This window comes from Loxodonta africana, chromosome Y (genome assembly GCF_030014295.1).
Source record: "Loxodonta africana isolate mLoxAfr1 chromosome Y, mLoxAfr1.hap2, whole genome shotgun sequence".
NCBI classification, from domain to species: domain Eukaryota; kingdom Metazoa; phylum Chordata; class Mammalia; order Proboscidea; family Elephantidae; genus Loxodonta; species Loxodonta africana.
The window spans coordinates 1,031,512-1,054,917 of NC_087370.1; the positions used below are offsets into that span (position 1 = coordinate 1,031,512).

Genomic DNA, 23,406 nt, shown 5'->3' on the forward strand with positions numbered 1-23,406 from the left:
GGGGCACTTGAATTATTCTAGTGTAACTCTGCGATTATTAAGCTAGTGCGGTGTTAGAACAACTGTGTGGAGGCTGGTTACTAAAATGAAACAGACAAATGAGCAAACAGACAAAAAGACACCAGCATATCAGACCATCGAATGTTAGGTAAGGAGAATTTTGATTAACTCTCGAGGGAAAAATAAAATTCATTTCCTCCCTGATTAAACCCAAGAATCAAAGATAATTAACAGGACTCTCACTTTCAGTTTGGGAAGAAGATCACTCTCATCTTAAAAACTAAAACATGCTAATTTTTTTTGCAAAATCATTATGTTTAAAAAAAAGTCCTTAGAAAGCTGAGGACATAGGGAACATAAAGGAATTTAGTTCCAAGAAGTGACCAATCCTTTGTAGGAGGGAAGAGACCCAGGCTGCCTTCATCACTGGTAGGGTATGAGGGCAGGAGAATTCTGCCATAGATGAAGGAGTTATGGATTGAATTGTGTCTCCCAAAATGTAGGTCAACTAGGCTAGGCCATGATTCCCATGTTATGTGGTTGTCCACCATTTTGTGAGCTGATTATCCTATGTGCTATAAATCCTAATCTCTATGATATTAATGAGCCATGGTTAGAGGGCACTTAATGAGGCAGGACTCAATTTACAGGACTACATTGTATCTTAAGTCAATATCTTTTGAGATATGAAAGGGGGAATCCAGCAGAGAGGAGAAGAACCTCATGCCACCAAGAAAAAAGAGCCGGGAACAGTGGGCATCCCTTATACGTGGGGTCTCTGTGTTGAAAATCTCCTAAACCATGGGAGATTGATAACAAGGGCCTTCCTCCAGAGTCAACAGAGAGAGAAAGCCTTCCCCGGGGCTGGCACCCTGAATTTGAACTTCTACCTTCCTAGAGTGTGAGAGAATAAATTTCTCTTTGTTAAAGCCGTCCACTTGTGATATTTCTGTTATAGCAGCACTAGATGACTAAGTCAATGCTTCAAGGAAAACCCAACAGGAAGTCATTCTAGCCCTGAGGACACTATAAGTCGGGTTTAAGAATTATTTTGTATTACTACCAGTTACCTAAAGAGCTCTGGTGGCACAGTGGTTAATTGCTCATCTGTAACTGAGAGATGGGTGGTTGGGACTCACCTGCTGCTCCATGGGAGAAAGACCTGGCAACCTGCTTCTATGACGATTACAGCCTACGAAACCCTGTGGGGCAGTTCTTCTCTGTCACACTGGGTCGCTGTTAGTTGGAATCCACTTGATGACACCTCACAACAACATGTCAGTTACCTACAGTTTACAGGATAGTTCAAATGCAGTGAAAGGCCAGAATCATGTACCTCAGTGGGGTGTGCTATATATACATATCTGTATCTGTATATATCTATATACCTATATCTACGTATCTCTCTATCTGTCTGTCTATGTATATAGGAATTGCATACATTTGTCTTTTATAACTTTATATCCTCTAAATCCAATCTCTGGTAAGTCCATTGTTTTATACTTATTTTTGCAGTTGTTAGCTGCCGCTGAAACAGCCCCCAACCTATGGCAAACCTATCCACAGGGGATCCAATCCCTCTGGCCCACTGGGTTTTCATAGGTTGATTTTCAGTAGTCTTTTGCCAGGCCTTTCTTCCTAGTCTGTGTTAGTCTGGAAGCTCTACAGAAAACTGTTCAATATCACAGCAACATACGTGCCTCCGCTAATAGGTGGGTGGTGGCTACATATAAGGTCCATTGGCCAGGAATTGAACCCAGGTCTCCAGGCTGGAAGGCAAGAATTCTACCGCTGACCCACCACTTTGTTTTGCACTTGATTGCTGACAAATGTGCTATATATATATATATATATATATATATATATATATATATATATACAAAATATACATACACAAATCCTACCTGAACCTTTGGGACACAACAAAAGCAGTGCTCAGTTTATAGCCATAAATGCTCACATTCAAAAAGAAAGGGACTAAATGAAAACATTAACCCTACAATTCAAAAGTGGAAAGACAGAAGCAAAATAAGTCCTTGGGCACAGAAGAAGGGAAGTAATACATATTAGAGCAAAATTAAATGAAATAGGAACTAGAAAAACAACAGAGTTAACAAGACTGAAAGCTGGTTCTCTGAAAAGATCTACAGAATCAATAAACCGCTGTCCAAACTGTAAATAGAAAAAGAGGACAGGAAGCATATAATCTGAATAAGAAATGAAATATGCGCCGTCACAACAAACTCAACTGAAATTAAAAGAACCATAACAGAATATTATGAAAAACTGTATTTGAAAACAGATTTGAAAACCCAGAGGAAATGGACAACTGTCTAGAAACATGCTACCTAAACTAAGGCAAACAGACGTAGAACAACTTATACACCTATGAAAAAAGAAAAGACTGAAAAGGTAATTTAAAAACTCCCAACAAGAACAACAACAAAAAATCCCTGGCCTTGAAGGCTTCACTGGAGTAGTCGACCCAACTTTCAGAGAAGAGTTACCGCCAGTACTACTAAGGCTATTCAGAGCATAAAAAATGATGAAATATTCCTAAACTCATTCTATGAAGACAGCATAATGCTGATAAAACCAGGTAAAAAAAGAAAATTACAGACCAATATCCGCCATGAACTTAGATATAAAAATCCTCAACAAAATTCTAGCCAATAGAATTCAACAACTTATCAAAAAATAATAATACTAATAATTCACTATGACCAAGTGGGATTCTTACCTGCTATGCAGTGATGGTTGGTTCAACATTAGCAAAGCAATCAGTGTAATTGATCACATAAATAAAGACAAGAAGCACATGATCTTATCAATTGATGGAGAAAAGGCATATGACAAAGTCCAAAATCATTCATGACAAAAAGGTAAAATAGGATTAGAAGGGAGATTCCTCAGTAGACTAAAGTGCATTTATACAGAGCCAACAGCCAACATCATCCTAAATGGAGAGAGTCTGAAAGCATTAGCCCTTTAGAACCACACAGACAAGGATGCCATTGATTGCCACTCTTATTCGACATTATGCTGGAGGTCCTAGCCAGAGCAATTAGGCTGGAAATAGAAATGAGGAAATCCAAATTGATAAATAAGGAGTAAAAGTGTCTCTATTTGCAGATGATATGATCTTAAACACAGAAAACTACAAGACACTACTGCAAGAAACCTACGTAAGTGGAAAAACACCTTGGTCATGAATAGGAAGACTCAACATTGTAAAAATCCCTCTTCTGCCCAGAGTGATCTACAGATACAAAGCAATTCCGATACAAATTCCAATGACTTTTTTTAATGAGTTGGAAAAACAAATCACCAACTTCATAAGGAAAACAAAGAAGCCCTGGATAGGTAAACATTACTAAAAAGAAGAACAAAGTTGGAGGCCTCTTGCTACCTGATGTTAGAACGTATCATACTTCCACTGTAGTCAAAATATCATGGTCCTGGTACATCTATGTATACACAGACCAATGGAACAGAATTGAGAATTCAGACCTAAAATCATCTACCTATGAGCAGGTGATGTGTGAAAAGGCCCATATTCTGTTAATTCGGGAAAAGACAGTTTCTTTAACAAATGGTGCTAGATATAACTGGATACCCATCTAAAAAAAAAAAAGAAACAAGACCCATTCCTCCCATCATGCCCAAAAACTAACTCAAAATGGATCAAAGACCTAAATATAAAATCTAAAACAAAAAGGATCATGGATGAAAAAATAGGGACAATGCTAGGAGCCCTAACACATGGTGGAAACAGAATATAAAATATCACCAACAACGCACAAGTACCAGAAGGCACACTAGGTAACTGGGAACACCTAAAAGTCAAACACTTATGCTCACCCAGTGACTTCAACAGAAGAGTAAAAAACAGCCTACAGACTGAGAAGAAATTTTGGACTCTGACAAATTCAATCAGTGTCTAATCTCTAAAAGCTACTAGATTCTGCAAAGCCTCAACAACAAAAAGACAAATAGCCCAGTTAAAAAATGGGCAAAGGATATGAACAGGCACTTCAAAAAAGAAGACATTAGGGTGGCTAATAGATACATGAAGAAATGCTGACGATTATTAGACATTAGACAGATGCAAATCAAAACTGCAATGAGATACCATTTCACCCAACAAGGCTGGCATTAATCCAAAAAAAGCACAAAGTAATAAATCTCAGAGGGGTTTAGGAGAGGCTGAAACACTTACATATTGCTGATGGGAATGTAAAACGGTAAACCACTTTGGAAATTGATTTGGGGCTTCCTTTAAAAGTGGGAAATAGAATTACCATAGGATCCAGCAATCCCTCTCCTTGGAATATATCCTAGAGAAATAAAAGCCTTCTCACGAATAGATACATGCATACCCTTGTTCACTGTGGCACTGTTCACAATTGCAAAAAGATGGAAACAACCTAGGCAGCCATCAATGGATGAACAAATAAACAAATTATGATATATTCATGCAACTGAAAACTATTTGCAATAAAAAAAAGAATGAATCTGTGAAACATCTCATAACATGAATGAATGTGGAAGGCATTATGCTGAATGAAATTAATCAGTAACAAAAGGTCAAATATTGCATAAGACCACTACTATAGGAACTCAATAAAAGGTTTAACAGAGGGACAGGGGTATTCACTAACTAGATGGTAGACAAGAATCATTTTAGGTGAAGGCAAGGACAACACTTAATACAGGGAAATCAGCACAACTGGACTAAACCGAAAGCTAATAAATTCCTTAAATACAACCAAGCACTCCAAGGGATAGAACAGCAGGGGCAGGGGTCTGGGGACTATGGTTTCAGGTGACATCTAGGTCAATTGGCATACAAAACTTTATCAAGAAAATGTTCTGAATCCTGCTTTGGGAAGTGGCATCTGGAGTCTTAAAAGCTAGCAAGTGGCCATCTAAGATGTATTAATTGGCCCCAACCCACCTGAAGCTAAGCTGGATGAAGAACAACAAACACATGAGGAAAATATGAGCCCAAGAGACAGAAAGGGGCACATAAACCAGACCCTCAATCAGCCTGAGACCTGAAGAACTAGATGGTGCTGAGCTACCACCAGTAACCTCCTGACGGGCAACACAGCAGAGAATCCCTGATGGAGCATAACTCAAATTCTAGTAAAAATTCCAGACTTGACTGGAAGGACCCCAAGAGACCTGTCCCCGGACTCGCTGGTGACCCAGAATTAAAACCATCCCCAAAGCCAACTTTTCAAGACAGAGATTAGACTAGACTATGAGACATAAAATGATACTGGTGAAGAGTGTGCTTCTTGGGACAAGTAGATACATGAGACTTAATGGGCAGCTCCTGCCAGGAGGGGGGATGAGAAGGCAGAAGGGGACAGGAGCTGGTTGAACGGACATGGTGAATAGAGGGTGGAGAGGAGGACTGTGCTGTCACTTTATAGGGAGAACCACTAGGGTCACATAACAATGTGTGTATGAGTTTTTGTATGAAAGACTGACTTGAAGTGTAAACTTTCACTTAAAGCACAACTAAAAAAATACAAAGTGTAAAAGAGACTTCTAAAAGCAGTAAGACAAAAGTGAATCATCTTACAAACGATCTTAATAAAATTAAAAACCAATTTCTCATCAAAAGCCAAAAAGGCTAGAAGAGAGTTAGATAGCATATTTAAAGTGTTGGAAGAAAGATAAAAATGTAAGTTAATGGGCACACAATGTATAAAAGTGTAATTTGTGATAACATTAAAAACTAAAAAAAAAAAGAGGGATGGGATAGTTCTGTATACGAACAAAGTTTTGTATGCTTTTGAAGTTAAGTGAGTAACAATTCTAAGTAAATTGTTTTAAGTTTGGATGTTAAATGTAATTCTCAAGGGTGCCACACACACACAAAAAAAACAACACTAAAGATATATACAAAAGGAAAGAAGGGAATCAAAATAGCTTTAAAAAAATCAACTTAGCACAAAAGAAGGTATTATTAGAGGAAATAAATGACAAAAAACAAACATTAAGAAGCAAAATAAAAGAACCACATGATCATCTCAATTGGTATAGAGAAGGCACTTGACAGAATTTAATACTCTTGCATATTAAAAAACACTGAATAATACAAGATTAGAAGAAAAGTTTCCCAATATAATAAAGGCTTAATTAAAAAAAAAAAACATACTGCTCAGTGGAGAAAGACTGATATTTTTCTTTTCAAGATAAGGAGCAAGGCAAGTGTTTTACGTATCTAGTGGTGCTATAACAGAAATGCCACAAGGGGGTAGGTTTAATTAACAAAAAGGTATTTTCTCAAAGTAAGCAGGGTGGGGTTGAGAAGTTCAGGGTACTAAGTAGTGGAAGTCTTTCTGTCTCTGGGTTTTCTAGGGGAGTATCCTTGTCTCTTTTCTACCCCTTAGTGATCTACATGTGGCATGGCATTTAACTTCTCCCATCTTTACTTTGTTTGAAACAAAAAACCCAAACCCATTGCCACCCAGTCAATTCTTACTCATAGCAACCCTATAGGACAGAGTAGAACTGCCCCACAGAGTTTCCAAGGAGCGCCTGGTGAATCCAAGATGCCAAACTTTCCTGTAGCAGCTGTAGCTCTTAACCACTATGCCACCAGCATTTCCTCTAATTTCTGGCTTTATTGTATATCAGAAGGGATTGAATTAAGGCACACCTGACACACTTCCACATTAACATAACAAAGAAAATCCATTCCCAAATGGGATTATGGAGGTTAGGATTTGTAAAAACCCAAACTCTTTGCCATCAAGTGGATTCTGGCTCATAGCAACACTATACGACAGGGTAGGACTGCATCATAGGGTTTCCAGGAAGTACCTGGTAGATTCGAACTGCTAGCCTTTTGGTTAGCAGCTGTAGCTTTTAACCACTGTGCCACCAGGGTTTCCATAGAATTTATAAAGGTTAGGATTTACAACACATATTTTGGGAGGGGGACACAATTCTGTCATAACTACGGGTAGATCCAGTATTGCCACCGATCATTTGAAATTATTCTGGAAATACAGACCACTTTTCCGCTAGAAAAAAAAGTATTTAAACGGGGAAGGAAAGAAAACAGATGATAGGATTTTGTACATAAAAATGCCAACAGATATTAGATCTAGTAAATTAATTTACCATAGTGTCAGGGTTCATTGTCAACATACACAGATCACTCAGGTTTCTATACATCAGTATCAGCAAGGGGAAAAATAAAGCAACTAGCATTTATGATAGCATCTAACACACTAAAGTATCTAGGAATATATTTAACCAGAACAGTGAAAGGTTATATACATAAAATTATAAATTATGATTAAGAGAAATCAGAAAAAGACTAAGTAGACATCCTCTCTTCAAGGTTAGGAAGCGTTATTATACGCAGGATATAATACTATATTATATATACATATATATATGAATGCAATGCCCATCCAAATTCCAACAGCTTCCTTTGAAGAAATGGAGAAGCTTATCCTCAAATTTACGTAAAATGCAGTAAGCCCTAAATTTTGAGAAAACTAAGGTGGAATAACTCATATTTCCTGATTTTAAAACATACTACAAATATACAATAATTTAAACAGCCAGGTACTGTTATAAAATAGACATACGGGTCAATGGACTAGAACTGGAAATCCAGAAATAAATCTGTGCATCTATGATCAACTGATACTCAACCAGGTTACAAGGCCATTCAACGAAGAAAGAAATATCTCTTAAACAAATGCTGCTAACAAAATTGTTCATTATGACAGGCAGAAGAATGAACCAGGATCTATGCCTCACATTATTCACAAAAAAAGCAATTACAAATAGATTAAGTGCTTAAATGTAAAGATTAGAATAATAAGATTCTTAGAAGAAAATGTGTTCCTGAGACCTAGATTTAATGGTGGATTATCTGATAAGACAACAAAAGCACAGGCATCAAAACACAGATCATGGGACCTCATAAGAACTAAATACTTTTTTTCTTTTTCATTCAAAGATTTATCAGTGAGCTGAAAAGACAACATATATCTTGGAATTAAATATTTCAGGAAGCATTTTTCCAGTAAGGACCTAATTTACAAAATATATTTAAATCATTTTTCTACAACACCAGAAAATCAAATGGCACAGTCAACAAAGTCTTCAACAGATATCTCACCAAGCAGATATTTGTGTGGCCAACAAGGATTTGGAAAGCCATTGTTGTCAAGTAGATTCCAACTCTTCAACAAGTCTGTCAGTTTCTCGTATTGTGGGGGCTTGCACGTTGCTGTGATGCTGGAAGCTATCCTGCAGTTATTCAAATATCGGTACTGTCAGCCAAGGTGGACAGGATTCAGCTGAGCTTCTGGACTAAAACAGACTAGGAAGAAGGACCTGGTGGTCTACTTCTGAAAAAAAATTAGCTAGTGAAAAACTTATGAAGAGCAGAGGAACACTGTCTGATATAATGCCCAAAAACAAGTCAGTCAGTTGGAAGGCCCTCAAAACACAACTGGAAAACAGCTGCCTGCTCAAGTATAGTCAACCTAAATGACAGGTTGGATGAGGCTTTTGGGGCCTTCATCTACTGATGTGGCAAGACTCAAAACGAGAAGAAAAACTGCAAACACCCATTAAGAATCAGAACGTGCAATGTATGAAGTATGAAACCAGGAAATTTGGAAATTCTCAAAAATGAAATGGAATGCATAAACATCAATATCCTAGCTCTGGTATTGGCCATTTTGAGTTGAATAATCATATCATCTACTCTTCTGCGAATGATAAATTCAAGAGGAATGGCATTGCATTCATTGTCGGAAAGAAATTTCTAGATGTATACTGACGTACCCCCAAGTGTTTGTCCGATTGTCGTACCATAGGAGCTTGTGTGTTGCTGTGATGTGGGAAGCTATGCCACTGGCATTCAGATACTACCAGGGCCATCCATGGAGGACAGGTTTCAGCTGAGCTTCCAGACTAAGAAAGACTAGGAAAAAGGATCCAGCAGTCTACTTCTGAAAGGCATTAGCCACTGAAAACCTTATGAATAGCAGCAAAATATTGTCTGATATACTGCTGAAAGAGGAGCCCTCCAGGCTGGAAGGCACTCAAAAGATGGCTGGGGAAGAGCTGCCTCCTCAAAGTAGGGTTGACCTGAATGATGTGGATGGAGTCAAGCTTTTGAGACCTTCGTTTGCTGATGTTTTACGACTCACAATGGGAAGAAACAGCTACAAACATCCATTAATAATATGAACCTGGAATGTACGAAGTATGAATCCAGGAAAATTGGAAATTGTCAAAGGTGAAATGGAATGCATAGACATCAATATCCTAGGCATTAGTGAGCTGAGGCGGTCTGGTATTGGCCATTTTGAGTTGAATAATCATATCACCTACTATGCTGAGAATGACAAATTGAAGAGGAATGGCATTGCATTCACTGTCGAAAAGAATTTTCAGTGCTCGCTTCGGCAGCACATATACTAAAACTGGAACTATACAGAGAAGATTAGCATGGCCCCTGCGCAAAGATGACATGCAAATTCGTGAAGCATTCCATATTTTTTTAGGGTTGTATCCTTTCACCATACCTATTCAATCTGTATTCTGAGCAAATAATCCGAGAAGCTGGACTGTATGAAGAAGAACGGAGCGTCAGGATTGGAGGAAGACTCATTAACAATCTGTGTTATGCAGATGACACAACCTTGCTTGCTGAAAGTGAAGAGGATTTGAATCACTTACTGATGAAGATCAAAGACCACAGCCTTCAGTATAGATTACACCTGAAAACAAAAATCCTCACAACTGGACCAATAAGCAACATCATGATAAATGGAGAAAGATTGAAGTTGTCAAGGATTTCATTTGCTTGGACCCACAGTCAACACCCATGGAAGCAGCAGTTAAGAAATCAAAAGACGCGTTGCATTGGGCAAATGTGCTGCAAAAGACCTCTTTAAAGCATTGAAAAGCGAAAATTTCACCTTGAAGACTAAGGTGTTCCTGACCCAAGCCACGGTGTTTTCAATCTATGGGTGAAATACTGAACGAGTCAGAAAGTATCAAAAGAAGAGGGAAGATTTATAGAGACTCACTACACCAAAAATAATTGGTCCACATCCAGTCATTTTCAGGAGGTAGCATATGACCAGAAACTGATGGTACTGAAAGGAGTTCAAGCTGCAATGAAGACATTGGCAAAAAAAAAAAAAAAAAGGCTCCAGGAATTGATGGAATACCAACTGAGATGTTTCAACAACTGGATGCAGCGCTGGAAGCTCTCATTCATCTATGCCAGGAAATTAACAAGACAGTTACCTGGCCTATGGACAGGGAGAGATACATACTTATGCCTATTTCAAAGAAAGGTGATCCAACAAAATGTGGAAATTGTAGAACAATATCATTAATATCACATGCAAATAAAATTTTACTGAAGATCATTGAAAAGTGGCTGCAGCAGTATATTGACAGAGAATTGACAGAAATTCAAGCTGGATTCAGAAAAGAATGTAGAATAAGGAATATCATTGCTTATGTCAGATGGATCATTGCTGAAAACAGAATACCAAAGAGACGTTTACCTGTGTTTTATCAACTATGCAAAAGGCATCCAAACGTGTATCGTAATAACTTATGGATAATACTGCAAAGATTGGGAATTACAGAACACTTAATTGTGATCATGTAGAACCTGTACATAGGTCAGGATGCAGTCTTTTGAGCAGGACAAGGGGACAATGCATTTTTTAAAGTCAGGAAAGGTGTGTGTCAGGCATGTATGCTTTCACCATATTCATTTGATCAGGAAGCCTTACTCTGAAGTCTAAGTCTGGAAGCTCTGCAGAAACCTGTCTACCATACAGGTCCCCGCTGGCATTTAAAGTATCAGTGACATAGTTTTCAGTATCCTAGCAACATACAAGGCATTAAAATACAACAACCTGACAAACAGGTGGTGATATCCAAAAGTCAAGTCAATAGCTACAGTAATCAAACAGTGTGGTATCTGTGAAGGATGGGAATGCTGATCAAAACAACAGCCCAGAGGACCTTGAAATAAAACTACACAAACTCGTGCAACTGATTTTTAGCAGCTTTATTGAGATGCAATTTATACATTTCATATATAAAGTTCAATTCAGTTTTTTTTAAGTATATTCACAGATGTCTGCAGCCATGACCAAAACCAGTACGCTAACACTGATTCCCACTCAGCGCAACCCCATGTATGTCAGAGGACTCCACAGGGCTTCCAATGGCTGATATTTTGGAAGGAGATCACGAGGACTTTCTTCCAAAATACCTCTAGGGTGAACACAAATTGTTAACCTTAAGGTTAGCAAGTACATTAGAGATTTGTACCACCCAAGGATCTACAAATATTATCAGTTCCATTTTAGAGTCATTTTATCATCTTAAAAAGAAACATGTACACTTCAACTACCAGTTGTTCCATCCCCACACCCAGCTCAAAGAAACCACTTCCTGTCTGTATTGTGTGGATTCCAACTCGTGACAATCACAAGTATTTCAAAGTAGAACTGTGCAGAGTCAGGTTTTCTTGGCTGTAATCTTTATAGAAGCAGATTATTCTGCAGAGACAAGGCATGGGTTAGAAACAAGAACCTTTAGCTTACTTGTTGTTGTTGGGTGCTGTTGACTCTGTTCCAACTCACAACGACCCTATGTACAACAGAACAAATCACTGCCCAGTCCTGCGCCATCCTTACAACCGTTGCTATGCTTGAGCTCATTGTTGCAGCCACTGTGTCAATCCGGCTCCTTGAGGGTCTTCCTCTTTTCCGCTGACCCTGTACTTTGCCAAGTGTGATATCCTTCTCCAGGGACTGATCCCTCCTGATAACATGTCCAAGGTATGTAAGATGCAGTCTCGCCATGCTTCTAAGGGGCATTCTGGTTTTACTTCTTCCAAGACAGATTTGTTCGTTCTTTTGGCCAAAAAAAGTCCATGGTATATTCAATATTCTTCGCCAATACCACAATTCAAAGGTGTCAGCTCTTCTTCAGTCTTCCTTATTCATCGTCCAGCTTTCACACGTGTATGATGTGATTGAAAATACCATGGCTTGGGACAGGCGCACCTTAGTCTTCAAGGTAACATCTTTGCTTTTCACACTTTAAAGAGGTCCTTTGCAGCAGATTTGCCCAAAGCAATGCGTGTTTTGATTTCTTGACTGCTGCTTCCATGGCTGTTGATTGTGGATCCAAGTAAAATGAAATCCATGGAATACTACTCTACAATGAAAAAGTCTGTTTTGTCAGGGATTAATATTGCCACTCCCGCTTTTTTTTGTTTTTGTTTGGTATATATATATATATTTTTCCATCTTTGATATTTTTTTTGTCTGTGAGTCTAAGGTGTGACTCTTGTAGGTAGCATACAGAACAGTCATGTTTTTTAATCCATTCTGCCACTCTCTGTTTCCTTATTGGTGCATTTAATCAATTTTCATTCACTGTAATTATTGACAGATATGAGTTTAGTGATAATATTTTGATTTGTGTGTGTATGTTCATGTACGTGTGTGTGTGCGTTGTAGACAGTTTTTTTGTTCTACTTAATTTTCTGTGCCAAGTCGTTTTTCTTTATGTATTTTCATCTTTTTCACTATTGTTCATTTTGTGTTTGCTGACTCTAAGTTTTTCTTTTTTTAATTTGTATGGGTATATTTGTTAGTTTCCTTTGTGATTATCTCAAACTTTACCTCTATTTTTCTTATTTTAAACCAGTTTTTACTTCTTGAAATCAACTTACCTTTCTCTCCACATGGGAGTTCTATGACTACATTATTTAGTCCCTCTTTTTTTGATCTATTATTTTCGTTTACATATTGATGTCACTGTTTCCTATTTTCAGACTTTTGAGTTTGACTTATTTTTGCAACTAACTTATCTGGGTTGATACCTGGTTGTTCTGTTCTGTGTTATAATCTTGGGTCATTGTCTGATATTGTTGGTTCTCTAGCTGAAGAACTCCTTTTAATATTTCTTGAAATATTTGTTTTGTTTTTACAAATTCCCTTAACTTCTGTTCATCTAAAAATGCCCTAATTTTGCCACCATATTTGAAAGACAGATTTGCTGGATATATAAAATCTTGGCTTATATATATATACATATATATTTTTTTTTTCCTTCAAGGTTTTATATACATCATCCCATTGCCTTCTTGCTTGCATTGTTTCTGCTGACTAGACAGCATGTTTTCTTATTGACTTTCCTTTGTACGTAACTTTTTGTTTATCCCTAGCTACTATTAAGAATCTATCTTATCTTTGCTTTGGGCAAGTTTGATTATAATACCATTTGGTGACTTTCTTTTGGGATCTACTGTGTGTGTGGTCCAATGAATTTCTTGGATAGATATTCTTATCTTTCACAATATCAGGGAAGTTTTCTGCCAGCAAATCTTTAACAATTCTCTCTGCATTTCATGTTATTTCCCCTCACCCCCTGTTCTGGTACTCCAATCACTCATAGATTTTTTCTCTTGATAGTGTCTCGCATAATTCTTAGAGTTTCTTTATTTTTAAAAAAACTCTTCAATTTTTCCTCAGATAAATTAGTTTCAAGGCATTTATCTTCAGTCTCACTAATTCTGACTTTCATTGCCTTAATTCTGTTCCTGAGACTCCCTATTGGGTTGTCTAACTCAGAAATTTTATTGCTAATTTTTTGGATTTCTAGTTGCTGTCTCTGTGTGGTTTCCAGCAGCCTGTTAAATGTGTTGTTTTGTTCTTGCACTGCTTTATTGAATTCCTCTATTGCTTTTTCTGGGTGTTCCTTGGGTTGATCTGAGGTTTGCCTAATTTCCTGCCTGATCTCTTCAAGAGCTCTGAATATTACACTTTTGAATTCTAACTCTGGTAATTCCAAGACCTTTTCTTGACCTGAAAGATTTCCTGGTTCTTTAATCGATTTCTGGAGCCATCTTGACCTCATTCTTTATGTGATTTGATATTGACTCCAGTTTCTGAGACATCAATAATTTATTATATTTATTTATTGTATGTTTGCTTACTCTGTCCTAGCTTTTTGATTTGTTCTGATATGTCCAAGTAGATGGCTGGGCATGAGAGCTACTTTTGTTATTGGTGTCTTTGAAGCTTTCAGATTCTGTCACTAGGTATATGAGTTCAGGAGTCTATTCACGTTTCTTGTGCAGATTCAGCTCTGGTATCCAGGTCATCAGTCACTGAGTATGTGTTGCAGACTCTACCCTAACGTCCTAGATAGGCAGGGATATATAGGGGTGTTTGTAGTGGGTACAGGAATCTGGTTAGAGTAGGAGCCTATGTGCTCAGCAAGGCTCAGGGCTGAGAGCTGTCCCTGAGTGCCTGAGTGGAAGACATATCCATGTCCCCTAGAGTGTGTAGGTGGCTGGGTTTTGCAACTGGTCTTTGGGTACCTAGTGCTGTTGGCAATAAGCCCTGGGAGGCACCACTTATTCCTGGACCACTATCATTTAAAGCTACATGGAATGGGTGATATTACCAGGCCTCAGGCCTCTTATGTGGATGGGTAAGCACCCTGCTTAATAGGCAGGGTGATGTCTAATGTCATGGATCTGCAACTCCCCCTTGGCTTCTGCAGTAAAAATAGGCTTCAAGTACATTCCCTGATTTTCTATGTTAATGAGGGCCTACACTGTTGAATCAACCCACACAGGTCTAGGCAGTGTTACAAGCCCCTGGACCCCTTATGCCAGTGCCTAGGCAAAGGGACAGTGTCCTGCCTGAGTTTCTGGCTTATGGAGTGTGGCAATTTTTTAAAGCATTAGACTGGTTTATGGGTGGGTGATACAGAGTTCCCAGCTTAGGGGGCTTGGTATTAATGAGGACCTGCAGTGTTGAATCATCCTACACAGGTCTAGGCAGGGTTGAAGGGTGTCATAACTTCATGGACTCACCTTATGCCAGTGCCTAGGCAAAGGGGCAGTGCCTGCCCTGGGTTCCTGGCTTGGCAAGACATGTCTATTTTTGAAGCACAAGACTGGTTTCAGCAAAGCCTATCCTGAGTTCCAGGTTTAGGGAGCTTGCCGATTTTTTTTTTCGGAAGCTGGAATACTGGTTTTGATGAAGGTAGCACTCAGTTCTGGCTTAGGGCGTGTGGCATTTGTTGAATACTGCCAGATCTGGTGTAGGAGCAGAGCTGGGAGGGGGGTGGGTGAAGGGAAATTAGCACTTCTCTGCTGTCAAAATCCCGAAGGGGTTGGAGTTATTTTGACCCCACGTAGTAGGCTATACACTAGCACTTAACTTTCAAAGGTTCAGTGCTGGAGGCTTCTGCAGACTCTCCGCTGCCCAACATGGAGAAAAAAGTCCCGAGTGCTGTCGATTGCTTTGGCCTGAATGTGCCTGGTGAGTTAACCTGCAGGGTTCTGGATACCTCACGACTGACACTTCTTGCCCTGTTGCTCAGTCTGACTCCTTAACTTTGTCTGTGGTGATGAGGGCTCCTAGATTGTGACATATAATCAATTCACTTATTTTTTCAGGTCTTTGTTATAAGTGGGAGCACAGGCAGCATCACACTATTCCGTCATCCTGACCCCACCAAGACTAATAGTTTTTTTTTTTATATAATTTTTATTGTGCTTTAAGTGAAAGCTTACAAATCAAGTCAGTATCTCACATAAAAACTTATATACACCTTGCTATATACTCCCAATTACTCTCGCCCTAATGAGACAGCCAGCTCTCACCCTCCACTCTATTTTCGTGTCCATTTCACCAGCTTCAAACCCCCTCCACCCTCTCATCTCCCCTCCAGGGAGGAGATGCCAACATAGTCTCAAGTGTCCACCTGATCCAGGAAGCTCACTCCTCACCAGCATCCATCTCCAACCCATTGTCCAGTACAATCCATGTTTCAAGAGTTGGCTTAGGGAATGGTTCCTGTCCTGGGCCAACAAAAGGTCTGGGGCCCATGAACACCAGGGTCCTTCCAGTCTCAGTCAGACCATTAAGTCTGGTCTTTTTATGAGAATTTGGGGTCTGCATCCCAGTGCTCTCCTGTTCCCTCAGGGGATCTCTCTTGTGTTTCCTCTCAGGGCAGCCATCGGTTGTAGCCACGCACCATCTAGTTCTTCTGGTCTCAGGATGATGTAGTCTCTGGTTCATGTGGCCCTTTCTGTCTCTTGGGCTTGTAATTACCTTGTGTCCTTGGTGTTCTTCATTCTCCTTTGATCCAGGTGGGTTGAGGCCAGTTGATGCATCTTAGAGGTCTGCTTGCTAGTGTTTAAGACTCCAGGCGCCACTCTTCAAAGTGGGGTGCAGAATATTTCCTTAATAGATTTTATTACGCCAATTGCCTTAGATGTCCCTTGAAATCATGGTCCCCAGATGCCTGCCCCTGCTACACTGGCCTTTGAAGCATTCAGTTTATTCAGGAAACTTCTTTGCTTTTGGTTTAGTACAGTTGTTCTGACCTCCCCTGTATTGTGTGTTCTCTTTCCCTTCACCTAAAGTAGTTTTTATTTACTAATTATTGAATATCCCTCTCCCAACATCCCTCCCTCCCTCCTCTTGTAACCACAAAAGAATGTTTTCTTCTCAGTTTAAACTACTTCTTAAGTTCTTAAAATAGTGGTCTTACACAATACTTGTCCTTTTGCAACTGACTAATTTCACTCAGCATAATGCCTTCTAGGTTCCTCCATGTTATGAAATGCTTCACAGATTCCTCACTGTTCTTTTATCATTGTGTACTATTCCATTGTGTGAATATACCATAATTTATTTATGTATTCATCCATTGATGGGCACCTTGGTTGCTTCCATCTTTTTGCTACTGTAAACAGTGCTGCAATAAACATGAGTGTGCATGTATCTGTTTGTGTAAAGGCTCTTGTTTCTCTAGGATATATTCTGAGGAATGGGATTGCTGGTAGTTCTATTTCTATCTTTTTAAAGAAGTGCCAAATTGATTTCCAAAGTGGTTGTACCATTTTACATTCCCACCAGCAGTGTGTAAGTGTTCCAATCTCTCCACAGCCTCTCCAACATATATTATTTTGTGTTTTTTGGATTAGTGCCAGCCTTGTTGGAGTGAGATGAAATCTCATTGTAGTTTTGATCTGTATTTCTCTAATGTCTAATGATCCTGAGTGTTTCCTCATGTATCTGTTAGCTGCCTGAAGGTCTTCTCTAGTGAAGTGTCTATCCATATCTTTTGCACATTTTTTAATAGGGTTATTTGTCTTTTTGTATTTGAGTTTTTGCTGTATAATGTAGATTTTAGAGATCAGGCGCTGATCAGAAATGTCATAGCTAAAAATGTTTTCCCAGTCTCTAGGTAGTCTTTTTACTCTTTTGGTGAAGTCTGGATGAGCACAGGTGTTTGATTTTTAGGAGCTCCCAGTTATCTAGTTTTTTCTTCTGCATTCTTAATAATGTTTCATATACTGCTTACGCCATGTATTAGGGCTCCTAAAGTTCTCCCTATTTTTTCTTCCATGATCCTTACCATTTTAGATTTTATATTTAGGTCTTTGAACCATTTTGAGTTAGCTTTTGTGCATGGAGTGAGGTATGGGTCTTGTTTCATTTTTTTGCAGATGGATATCCAGTTATGCCAGCACCATTTGTTAAAAAGACTGGCTTTTCCCCATTTAACTGTTTTGGGGACTCTGTCAAATATCAACTGCTCATATGTGGGTGGATTTATGTCTGGATTCTCAATTCTGTTCCATTGGTCCATACATCTGTTGTTGTACCAGTACAAGGCTGTTTTGACTACTGTGGTGATATAATAGGTTCTAAAATCAGGGAAAGTAAGGCCTCCCACTTTGTTCTCCTTTTTCAGTAATGCCTTATTTATCCTGGGCCACTTCCCCTTCCATATGAAGTTGGTGATTTGTTTCTCCATCTCATTAAAGAATGTCACTGGGATTTGGATCAGAATTGCATTAAATGTATAGATCGCTTTTGGTAGACTAGACATTTTTATAATGTTAAGTCTTCCTATCCACAAGAAAGGTATGTTCTTCCTCTTATGTACGTTTCTTTTGCTTTTTTGCAGAAGTGTACTGTAGTTTTCTTTGTATAAGTCTTTTACATGTCTGGTAAGATTTATTCCTAAGTATTTTATCTTTTGGGGGCTACTGTAAATGGCATTGTTTTGTGATTTCCTCTTCGATGTTCTTCTTGGTGGTGTAGAGGAATCCAACTGATTTTTGTATGTTTCTCTTGTATCCTGATACTCTGCTGAACTCTTCAATTATTTTCAGTAGTTTTCTGGAGGATTCCTTAGGGTTTTCTGTGTGTAAGATCATGTCATCTGCATGTAGAGATACTTTTACTTTTTCCTTGCCAATCTGGATGCCTTTTTTTTTTTTTCTTTATCTATCCTTATTGCTCTGGCTAGGACTTCCAGCACAATATTAAATAAGAGTGGTGATAAAGGGCATCCTTGTCTGGTTCCTGATCTCAATGGGAATGTTTTCAGGCTCTCTCCACTTAGGGTGATGTTGGCTGTTGGCTTTGTATAAATGCCCTTTATCATGTTGAGGAATTTTCCTTCTATTCTTATTTTGCTGAGAGTTTTATCATGAATGAGTGTTGACCTTTGTCATATGCATTTTCTGCATCATTTGGTAAAATCATGTGATTCTTGTCTTTTGTTTCATTTATATGGTAGATTACATTAATTGTTTTTCTAATGTTGAAACATTGCTTCATAGCGGGTATGAATCCCACTTGGTCATGGTGAATTATTTTTTTGATGTGTTGTTGAATTCTATTGGCTAGATTTCTGTTAAGGACTATTACACCTACCTCCCTGAGGGGTATAAGTCTATAATTTTATTTTCTTGTGGTGTCTTTACGTGGTTTTGGTATCAGGGATATGGTGGCTTCCTAGAATGAGTTTGGTAGTATTCCTTCCTTTTCTATGCTCTGAAATACCTTTAGTAACAGTGGTGTTAACTCTTCTCTGAAAGTTTGGTATAACTCTGCAGTGAAGCTGTCCAGACCAGGGTTTTTTTTTTGTTGGGAGTTTTTAAAATTTTTTTTCCATCTCTTCTTTTGTAATGGGCCTATTTAGTTGTTCTACCTCTGTTTGTGTTAGTTTAGGTAGGTAGTGTTTTTCTAGGAATTCATCCATTTCTTCGATGTTTTCAAATTTGTTTGAGTATACTTTTTCATAATAATCTGATATGATTCTTTTAATTTCAGTTGGGTTTGTTGTAATATCACCCATCTCATTTCTTATTCAGTTTATTTGCTTCCTCTCCTGTTTTTCTTTTGTCAGTTTGGCCAGTGGTTTATTAATTTTGTTGATTTTTTCAAAAACCAGCTTTTGGTCTTGTTAATTCTTTCAATTGTTTTTCTGTTTTCTATTTCATTTAGTTCAGCTCTAATTTTTATTATCTGTTTTCTTCCGGTGCCTGTGGGTCTCTTTTATTGCTCTCTTTCTATTTGTTCAAGTTGTAGGGATAATTCTTTGATTTTCGCCCTTTCTTCTTTTTGGATATGCGCATTTATTGATATAAATTGGCCTTGAGCACTGCTTTTGCTGTGTCCCAAAGGTTCTGATAGGAAGTGTTTTTTTTTCATTCTCATTGTATTCACTGAATTTCTTTATGCAATCCTTAATGTCTTCTATAATCCAGTCTTTTTTTAGCAGGGTATTGTTCAGTTTCCAAGGTTTGATATCTTTTCCCTGCTTTTCCTGTTATCGATTTCCCCTTTTATGGCCTTATGGTCAGAGAAGATGCTTTGTAATATTTCAATGTTTTGGATTCTGCTACAGCTTGCTTAATGACCTAATTTGTGGTCTATTCTAGAGTTCCATGTGCACGAGAAAAGAAATTATACCTGGTTGCTGTTGGGTGGAGTGTTCTGTATATGTCTACAAGCTCAAGTTGGTTGACTGTGGCATTTAGATCTTTGGTGTCTTTATTCAGCTTCTTTCTGGATGTCCTGTCCTTCATCGAAAGTGGTGTGTTGAAGCTTCCTGCTATTATTGTGGAGCTGTCTATGTCACTTTTCAATGCTGATAGAGTTTATGTTTCTTGCAGCCTTGTCATAGGGCGTACAAATATTTAATATGGTTATATCTTCATAGTGTATTGTCCCTTTAATCATTATATGCTGTCCTTCGTTATCCTTTCTGATGAATTTAACTTTAAAGTCCATTTTGTCAGAAATTAACATTGCCATTCCTGCTCTTTTTTGATTGTTGTTTGCCTATTTTTTTTTTCATCATTGTAATTTGTGTCTCTAAGCATAAGGTGCGTCTCTTGTAGGCAACATATAGACGGATCTTGTTTTTTAATTCATTCTGCCACTCTCTGTCTCTTTATTGGTGCATTTTGACCATTTACATTCAGGGCAATTCTGGATAGGTATGAATATAGTGCTATCATGTTGGTATCTTTTTTTGTGTGATGTTGACAGTTTCTTTTTCCCAGTTAATTTTATCTGCTGAATGGATTATCTTTATATATTGTCCTTTCCTCATATTTGTTGTTGTCGATTTTGCTACTGCTGCGCCTCTATTTTTTTTCTTGTATTTCATTTTGATGGGTAGAATAGTTTCTCTCCTTTGTGGTTACCTTATTATTTACCCCTATTTTTCTAAATTTAAAATTAATTTTTATTTTGTTGTATCACCGTATCTTCGTTTCCATATGGAAGGTGTATGATTACATTTCTTAGTCCCTCTTTATTATTGTAATGTTCTTCTTTTATATAATCACATCGCCTTTAACCTCTTTTGAGCTTTTTTTTTAAAAAAAATAATCTTGCTTTGTTTTTTTTGGATTTCCCTGTCTGAGTTGACTTCTGGTTCCTCTGCCCAGTGTTCTAGTCTTGGGGTTGACACATTATTGATTTTCTAACCATAGAACTCCCTTGAGTGTTTCTTGTAGTTTGTGTTTGGTTTTTACGAATTCTCTCAACTTGTGTTTATCTGGAAATGTCTTAATTTTACCTTCATATTTAAGAGACAGTTTTGCTGGATATATGATTCGTGGCAGTCAATTTTTTCCTTCAATTTTTTAAACATGTCTTCCCATTCCCTTCTTGCCTGCGTGGTTTCCGCCAAGTAGTCCAAGCTTATTCTTATTGGCTTTCCTTTGCAGGTGACTTTTCATTTACCCCTCGCTGCTCTTATAATTCTCTCTTTATCTTTGGTTTTGGCAAGTTTGATTATGTCTTGATGACTTTCTTTTCAGATCTACCTTATGTGGAGTTCGAAGATCATCTTGGATAGATATCTTCTCATCTTTCACGATATAAGGGAAGTTTTCTGACAAGAAATCTTCAGCAATTCTCTCTGTATTTTCTGTTTTCCCTCCCTGTTCTGGTACTCCAATCACTTGTAGGTTAATTCTCTTGATTGAGTCCCACATGATTCTTAAGGTTTCTTCATTTTTTAAAATTCTTTTATATGATTTTTCTTTAAATACATTAGTGCCGAGTGATTTATCTTTGAGTTAAAAAATTCTAGCTTCTACTTGCTAAATTGTGCTCCTCTGACTTTGTATTGAGTTGTCTACTTCTGTAATTTTATTGTTAATCTTCTGAATTTCTGAATGCTGACTAAGGATTTCTCCAGTTTATTAAATTTTTCATTATGTTCCTGATTAATCTTTCTAATTTCTTTAATTGCTTTATCTGTGTGTTCCTTGGCTTATTCTGTGTATTGCCTTATTTCCTTCCTCATGTCTTGAAGGGTTCTGCATATTAAATTTTTGTATTCTGTATCTGGTAATTCCAGGAATGCACTTTTATCTACAAGATTCTTTGTTTTGAGAGCCTGTTGAGTTGATCATGGTCTGTTTCTTTATGTGACTTGATATCGACTGTTGTCTCCGAGCCATCTATAAGTCATTGTATTAGTATATGTTTACTTACTGTGTCATAACTTTTTGCTTTGTTTTGTTTTGGCATACCCCTATGGGTTGCTTGAGTGAGCTAGCTTGATTATTTTCACCTTTGGAGCTCTGACGTCTGGTCCCCAGCTGGCTAGAGATGTTATCAGGTAAATCGGTCTAGGAGTCCATTCAGTTTTTCTTGTATGAATTCAGCTCAGATTTCCATGTAGGTGATCATCAAGTGTGTGGTACAGGCTCTGTGCTACGATCTTAGAGGGGCAAGGGTGATTGGCATATATACTGGTATCTGATTGCAGGACAGTGTCATGCTCTGAACAAGGCAGGAGGGGCTGAGAACCAACCCTGAGTATCTCTGAGGAAAGCATGTCCCTGTTTCCTAGAGCGTGCAGGTGGGTGGATTCTGCAGAGGGACCATGGGTACCCAAAGATTTTTTTTTTGTAAGGACTGGGAGGTACCAGTTGTCTTTGGACCCCTGTCATTGGGTGCCTGCGTATTCTCAGTGGAGCTACCAGTCCTTAGGCCTTTGATGTGGGTAGGTGAGGACCTTTTTTAATAGGTAAAGCAATGTCAAACCTTAAACACCCACCTCTCCACCACACAGCTAAAACGGTTGGAGTCTGCCAACAAGGGTCTATTCTCCTGAAATAGGCCCACACAGGTCCATGCAGAAGGGAAAGGTATTCAAAGTCCGTGGATGGTTTATGCCTGAACAGGAGCCATTCTGTCCTGAGCTCCCCTGGTTAGCGGAGGTAGCAAATTATCTTTTCTACCAGATGCAAATTTTCTATTCCCCAAGGCCAGGAGGATGGCTCTAGGTGCTCAACAGTGCCTATCTCAGGCCCAGGGAATTCAGCCGCTGAAGGTGGCTTGTGGTTGGGAGGCACATTAAAATACACACAAGTACTTAGCTTTCACTGAGAGCACCATTTTCCTCAGGTTCCAGAGCCATGAATAGGCTGTGTGGCTGGCTCCTTCTCCCTGAGGAAACTGCGGCCGACTGCCAAGTATCAGCCTGCCAACTCTGCTGCTCTGGGAATGGTGCCTGAGGGCTCCCCCTGATTCAGGTCCGGTAACTCCTCTTCGCTTCTGAATGGTCTCTTCCTCCCCCTGCCCCTCAGTTCGTGTTGTAAACTTGCCTTTGAAGCTCAGGGCTCCCAGCTTGTCACAAATATACTCATTTGAGTTGTTCTTTTCATGTCTTTGTTGTAAACGTGGCTTGCAAGATGATTCTGTCTATTCCACCATCTTGGCTACGCTGAAGACTAATAATTTTTGACAGAGATGAACAAGCATTTCAACTGAGGTAAACAGAGATAAAATCAGAAATAAATGAATGAAGAACAGAGGAACAACAGAGAAAATCAACAAAGCCAAAAGTTAGTTCTTTGAAACGATCATTAAAGTTGCAGCTCTTCAGCTAAACTGACAAAAGTCAGAGGATACAAATAACAAAAATAAGAAATGAAGCAGAAGACATTACAACAGATAAAAGACAGATAAAAAAAGACAACAGAGTACCATAAAAAGTTGTATTCCAACAAATTTAAAA

The 23,406-nt window shown here is 38.5% G+C and overlaps 1 non-coding gene across 1 annotated transcript; it reads left to right on the forward strand.

Moving 5' to 3' along the window:
- The first annotated feature begins 9,446 nt into the window (after positions 1–9,446).
- Positions 9,447–9,553, forward strand: LOC135229100 (U6 spliceosomal RNA). The gene has a single exon (XR_010319885.1). It is a non-coding gene; the product is annotated as a U6 spliceosomal RNA (small nuclear RNA).
- Positions 9,554–23,406: the final 13,853 nt, after the last annotated feature.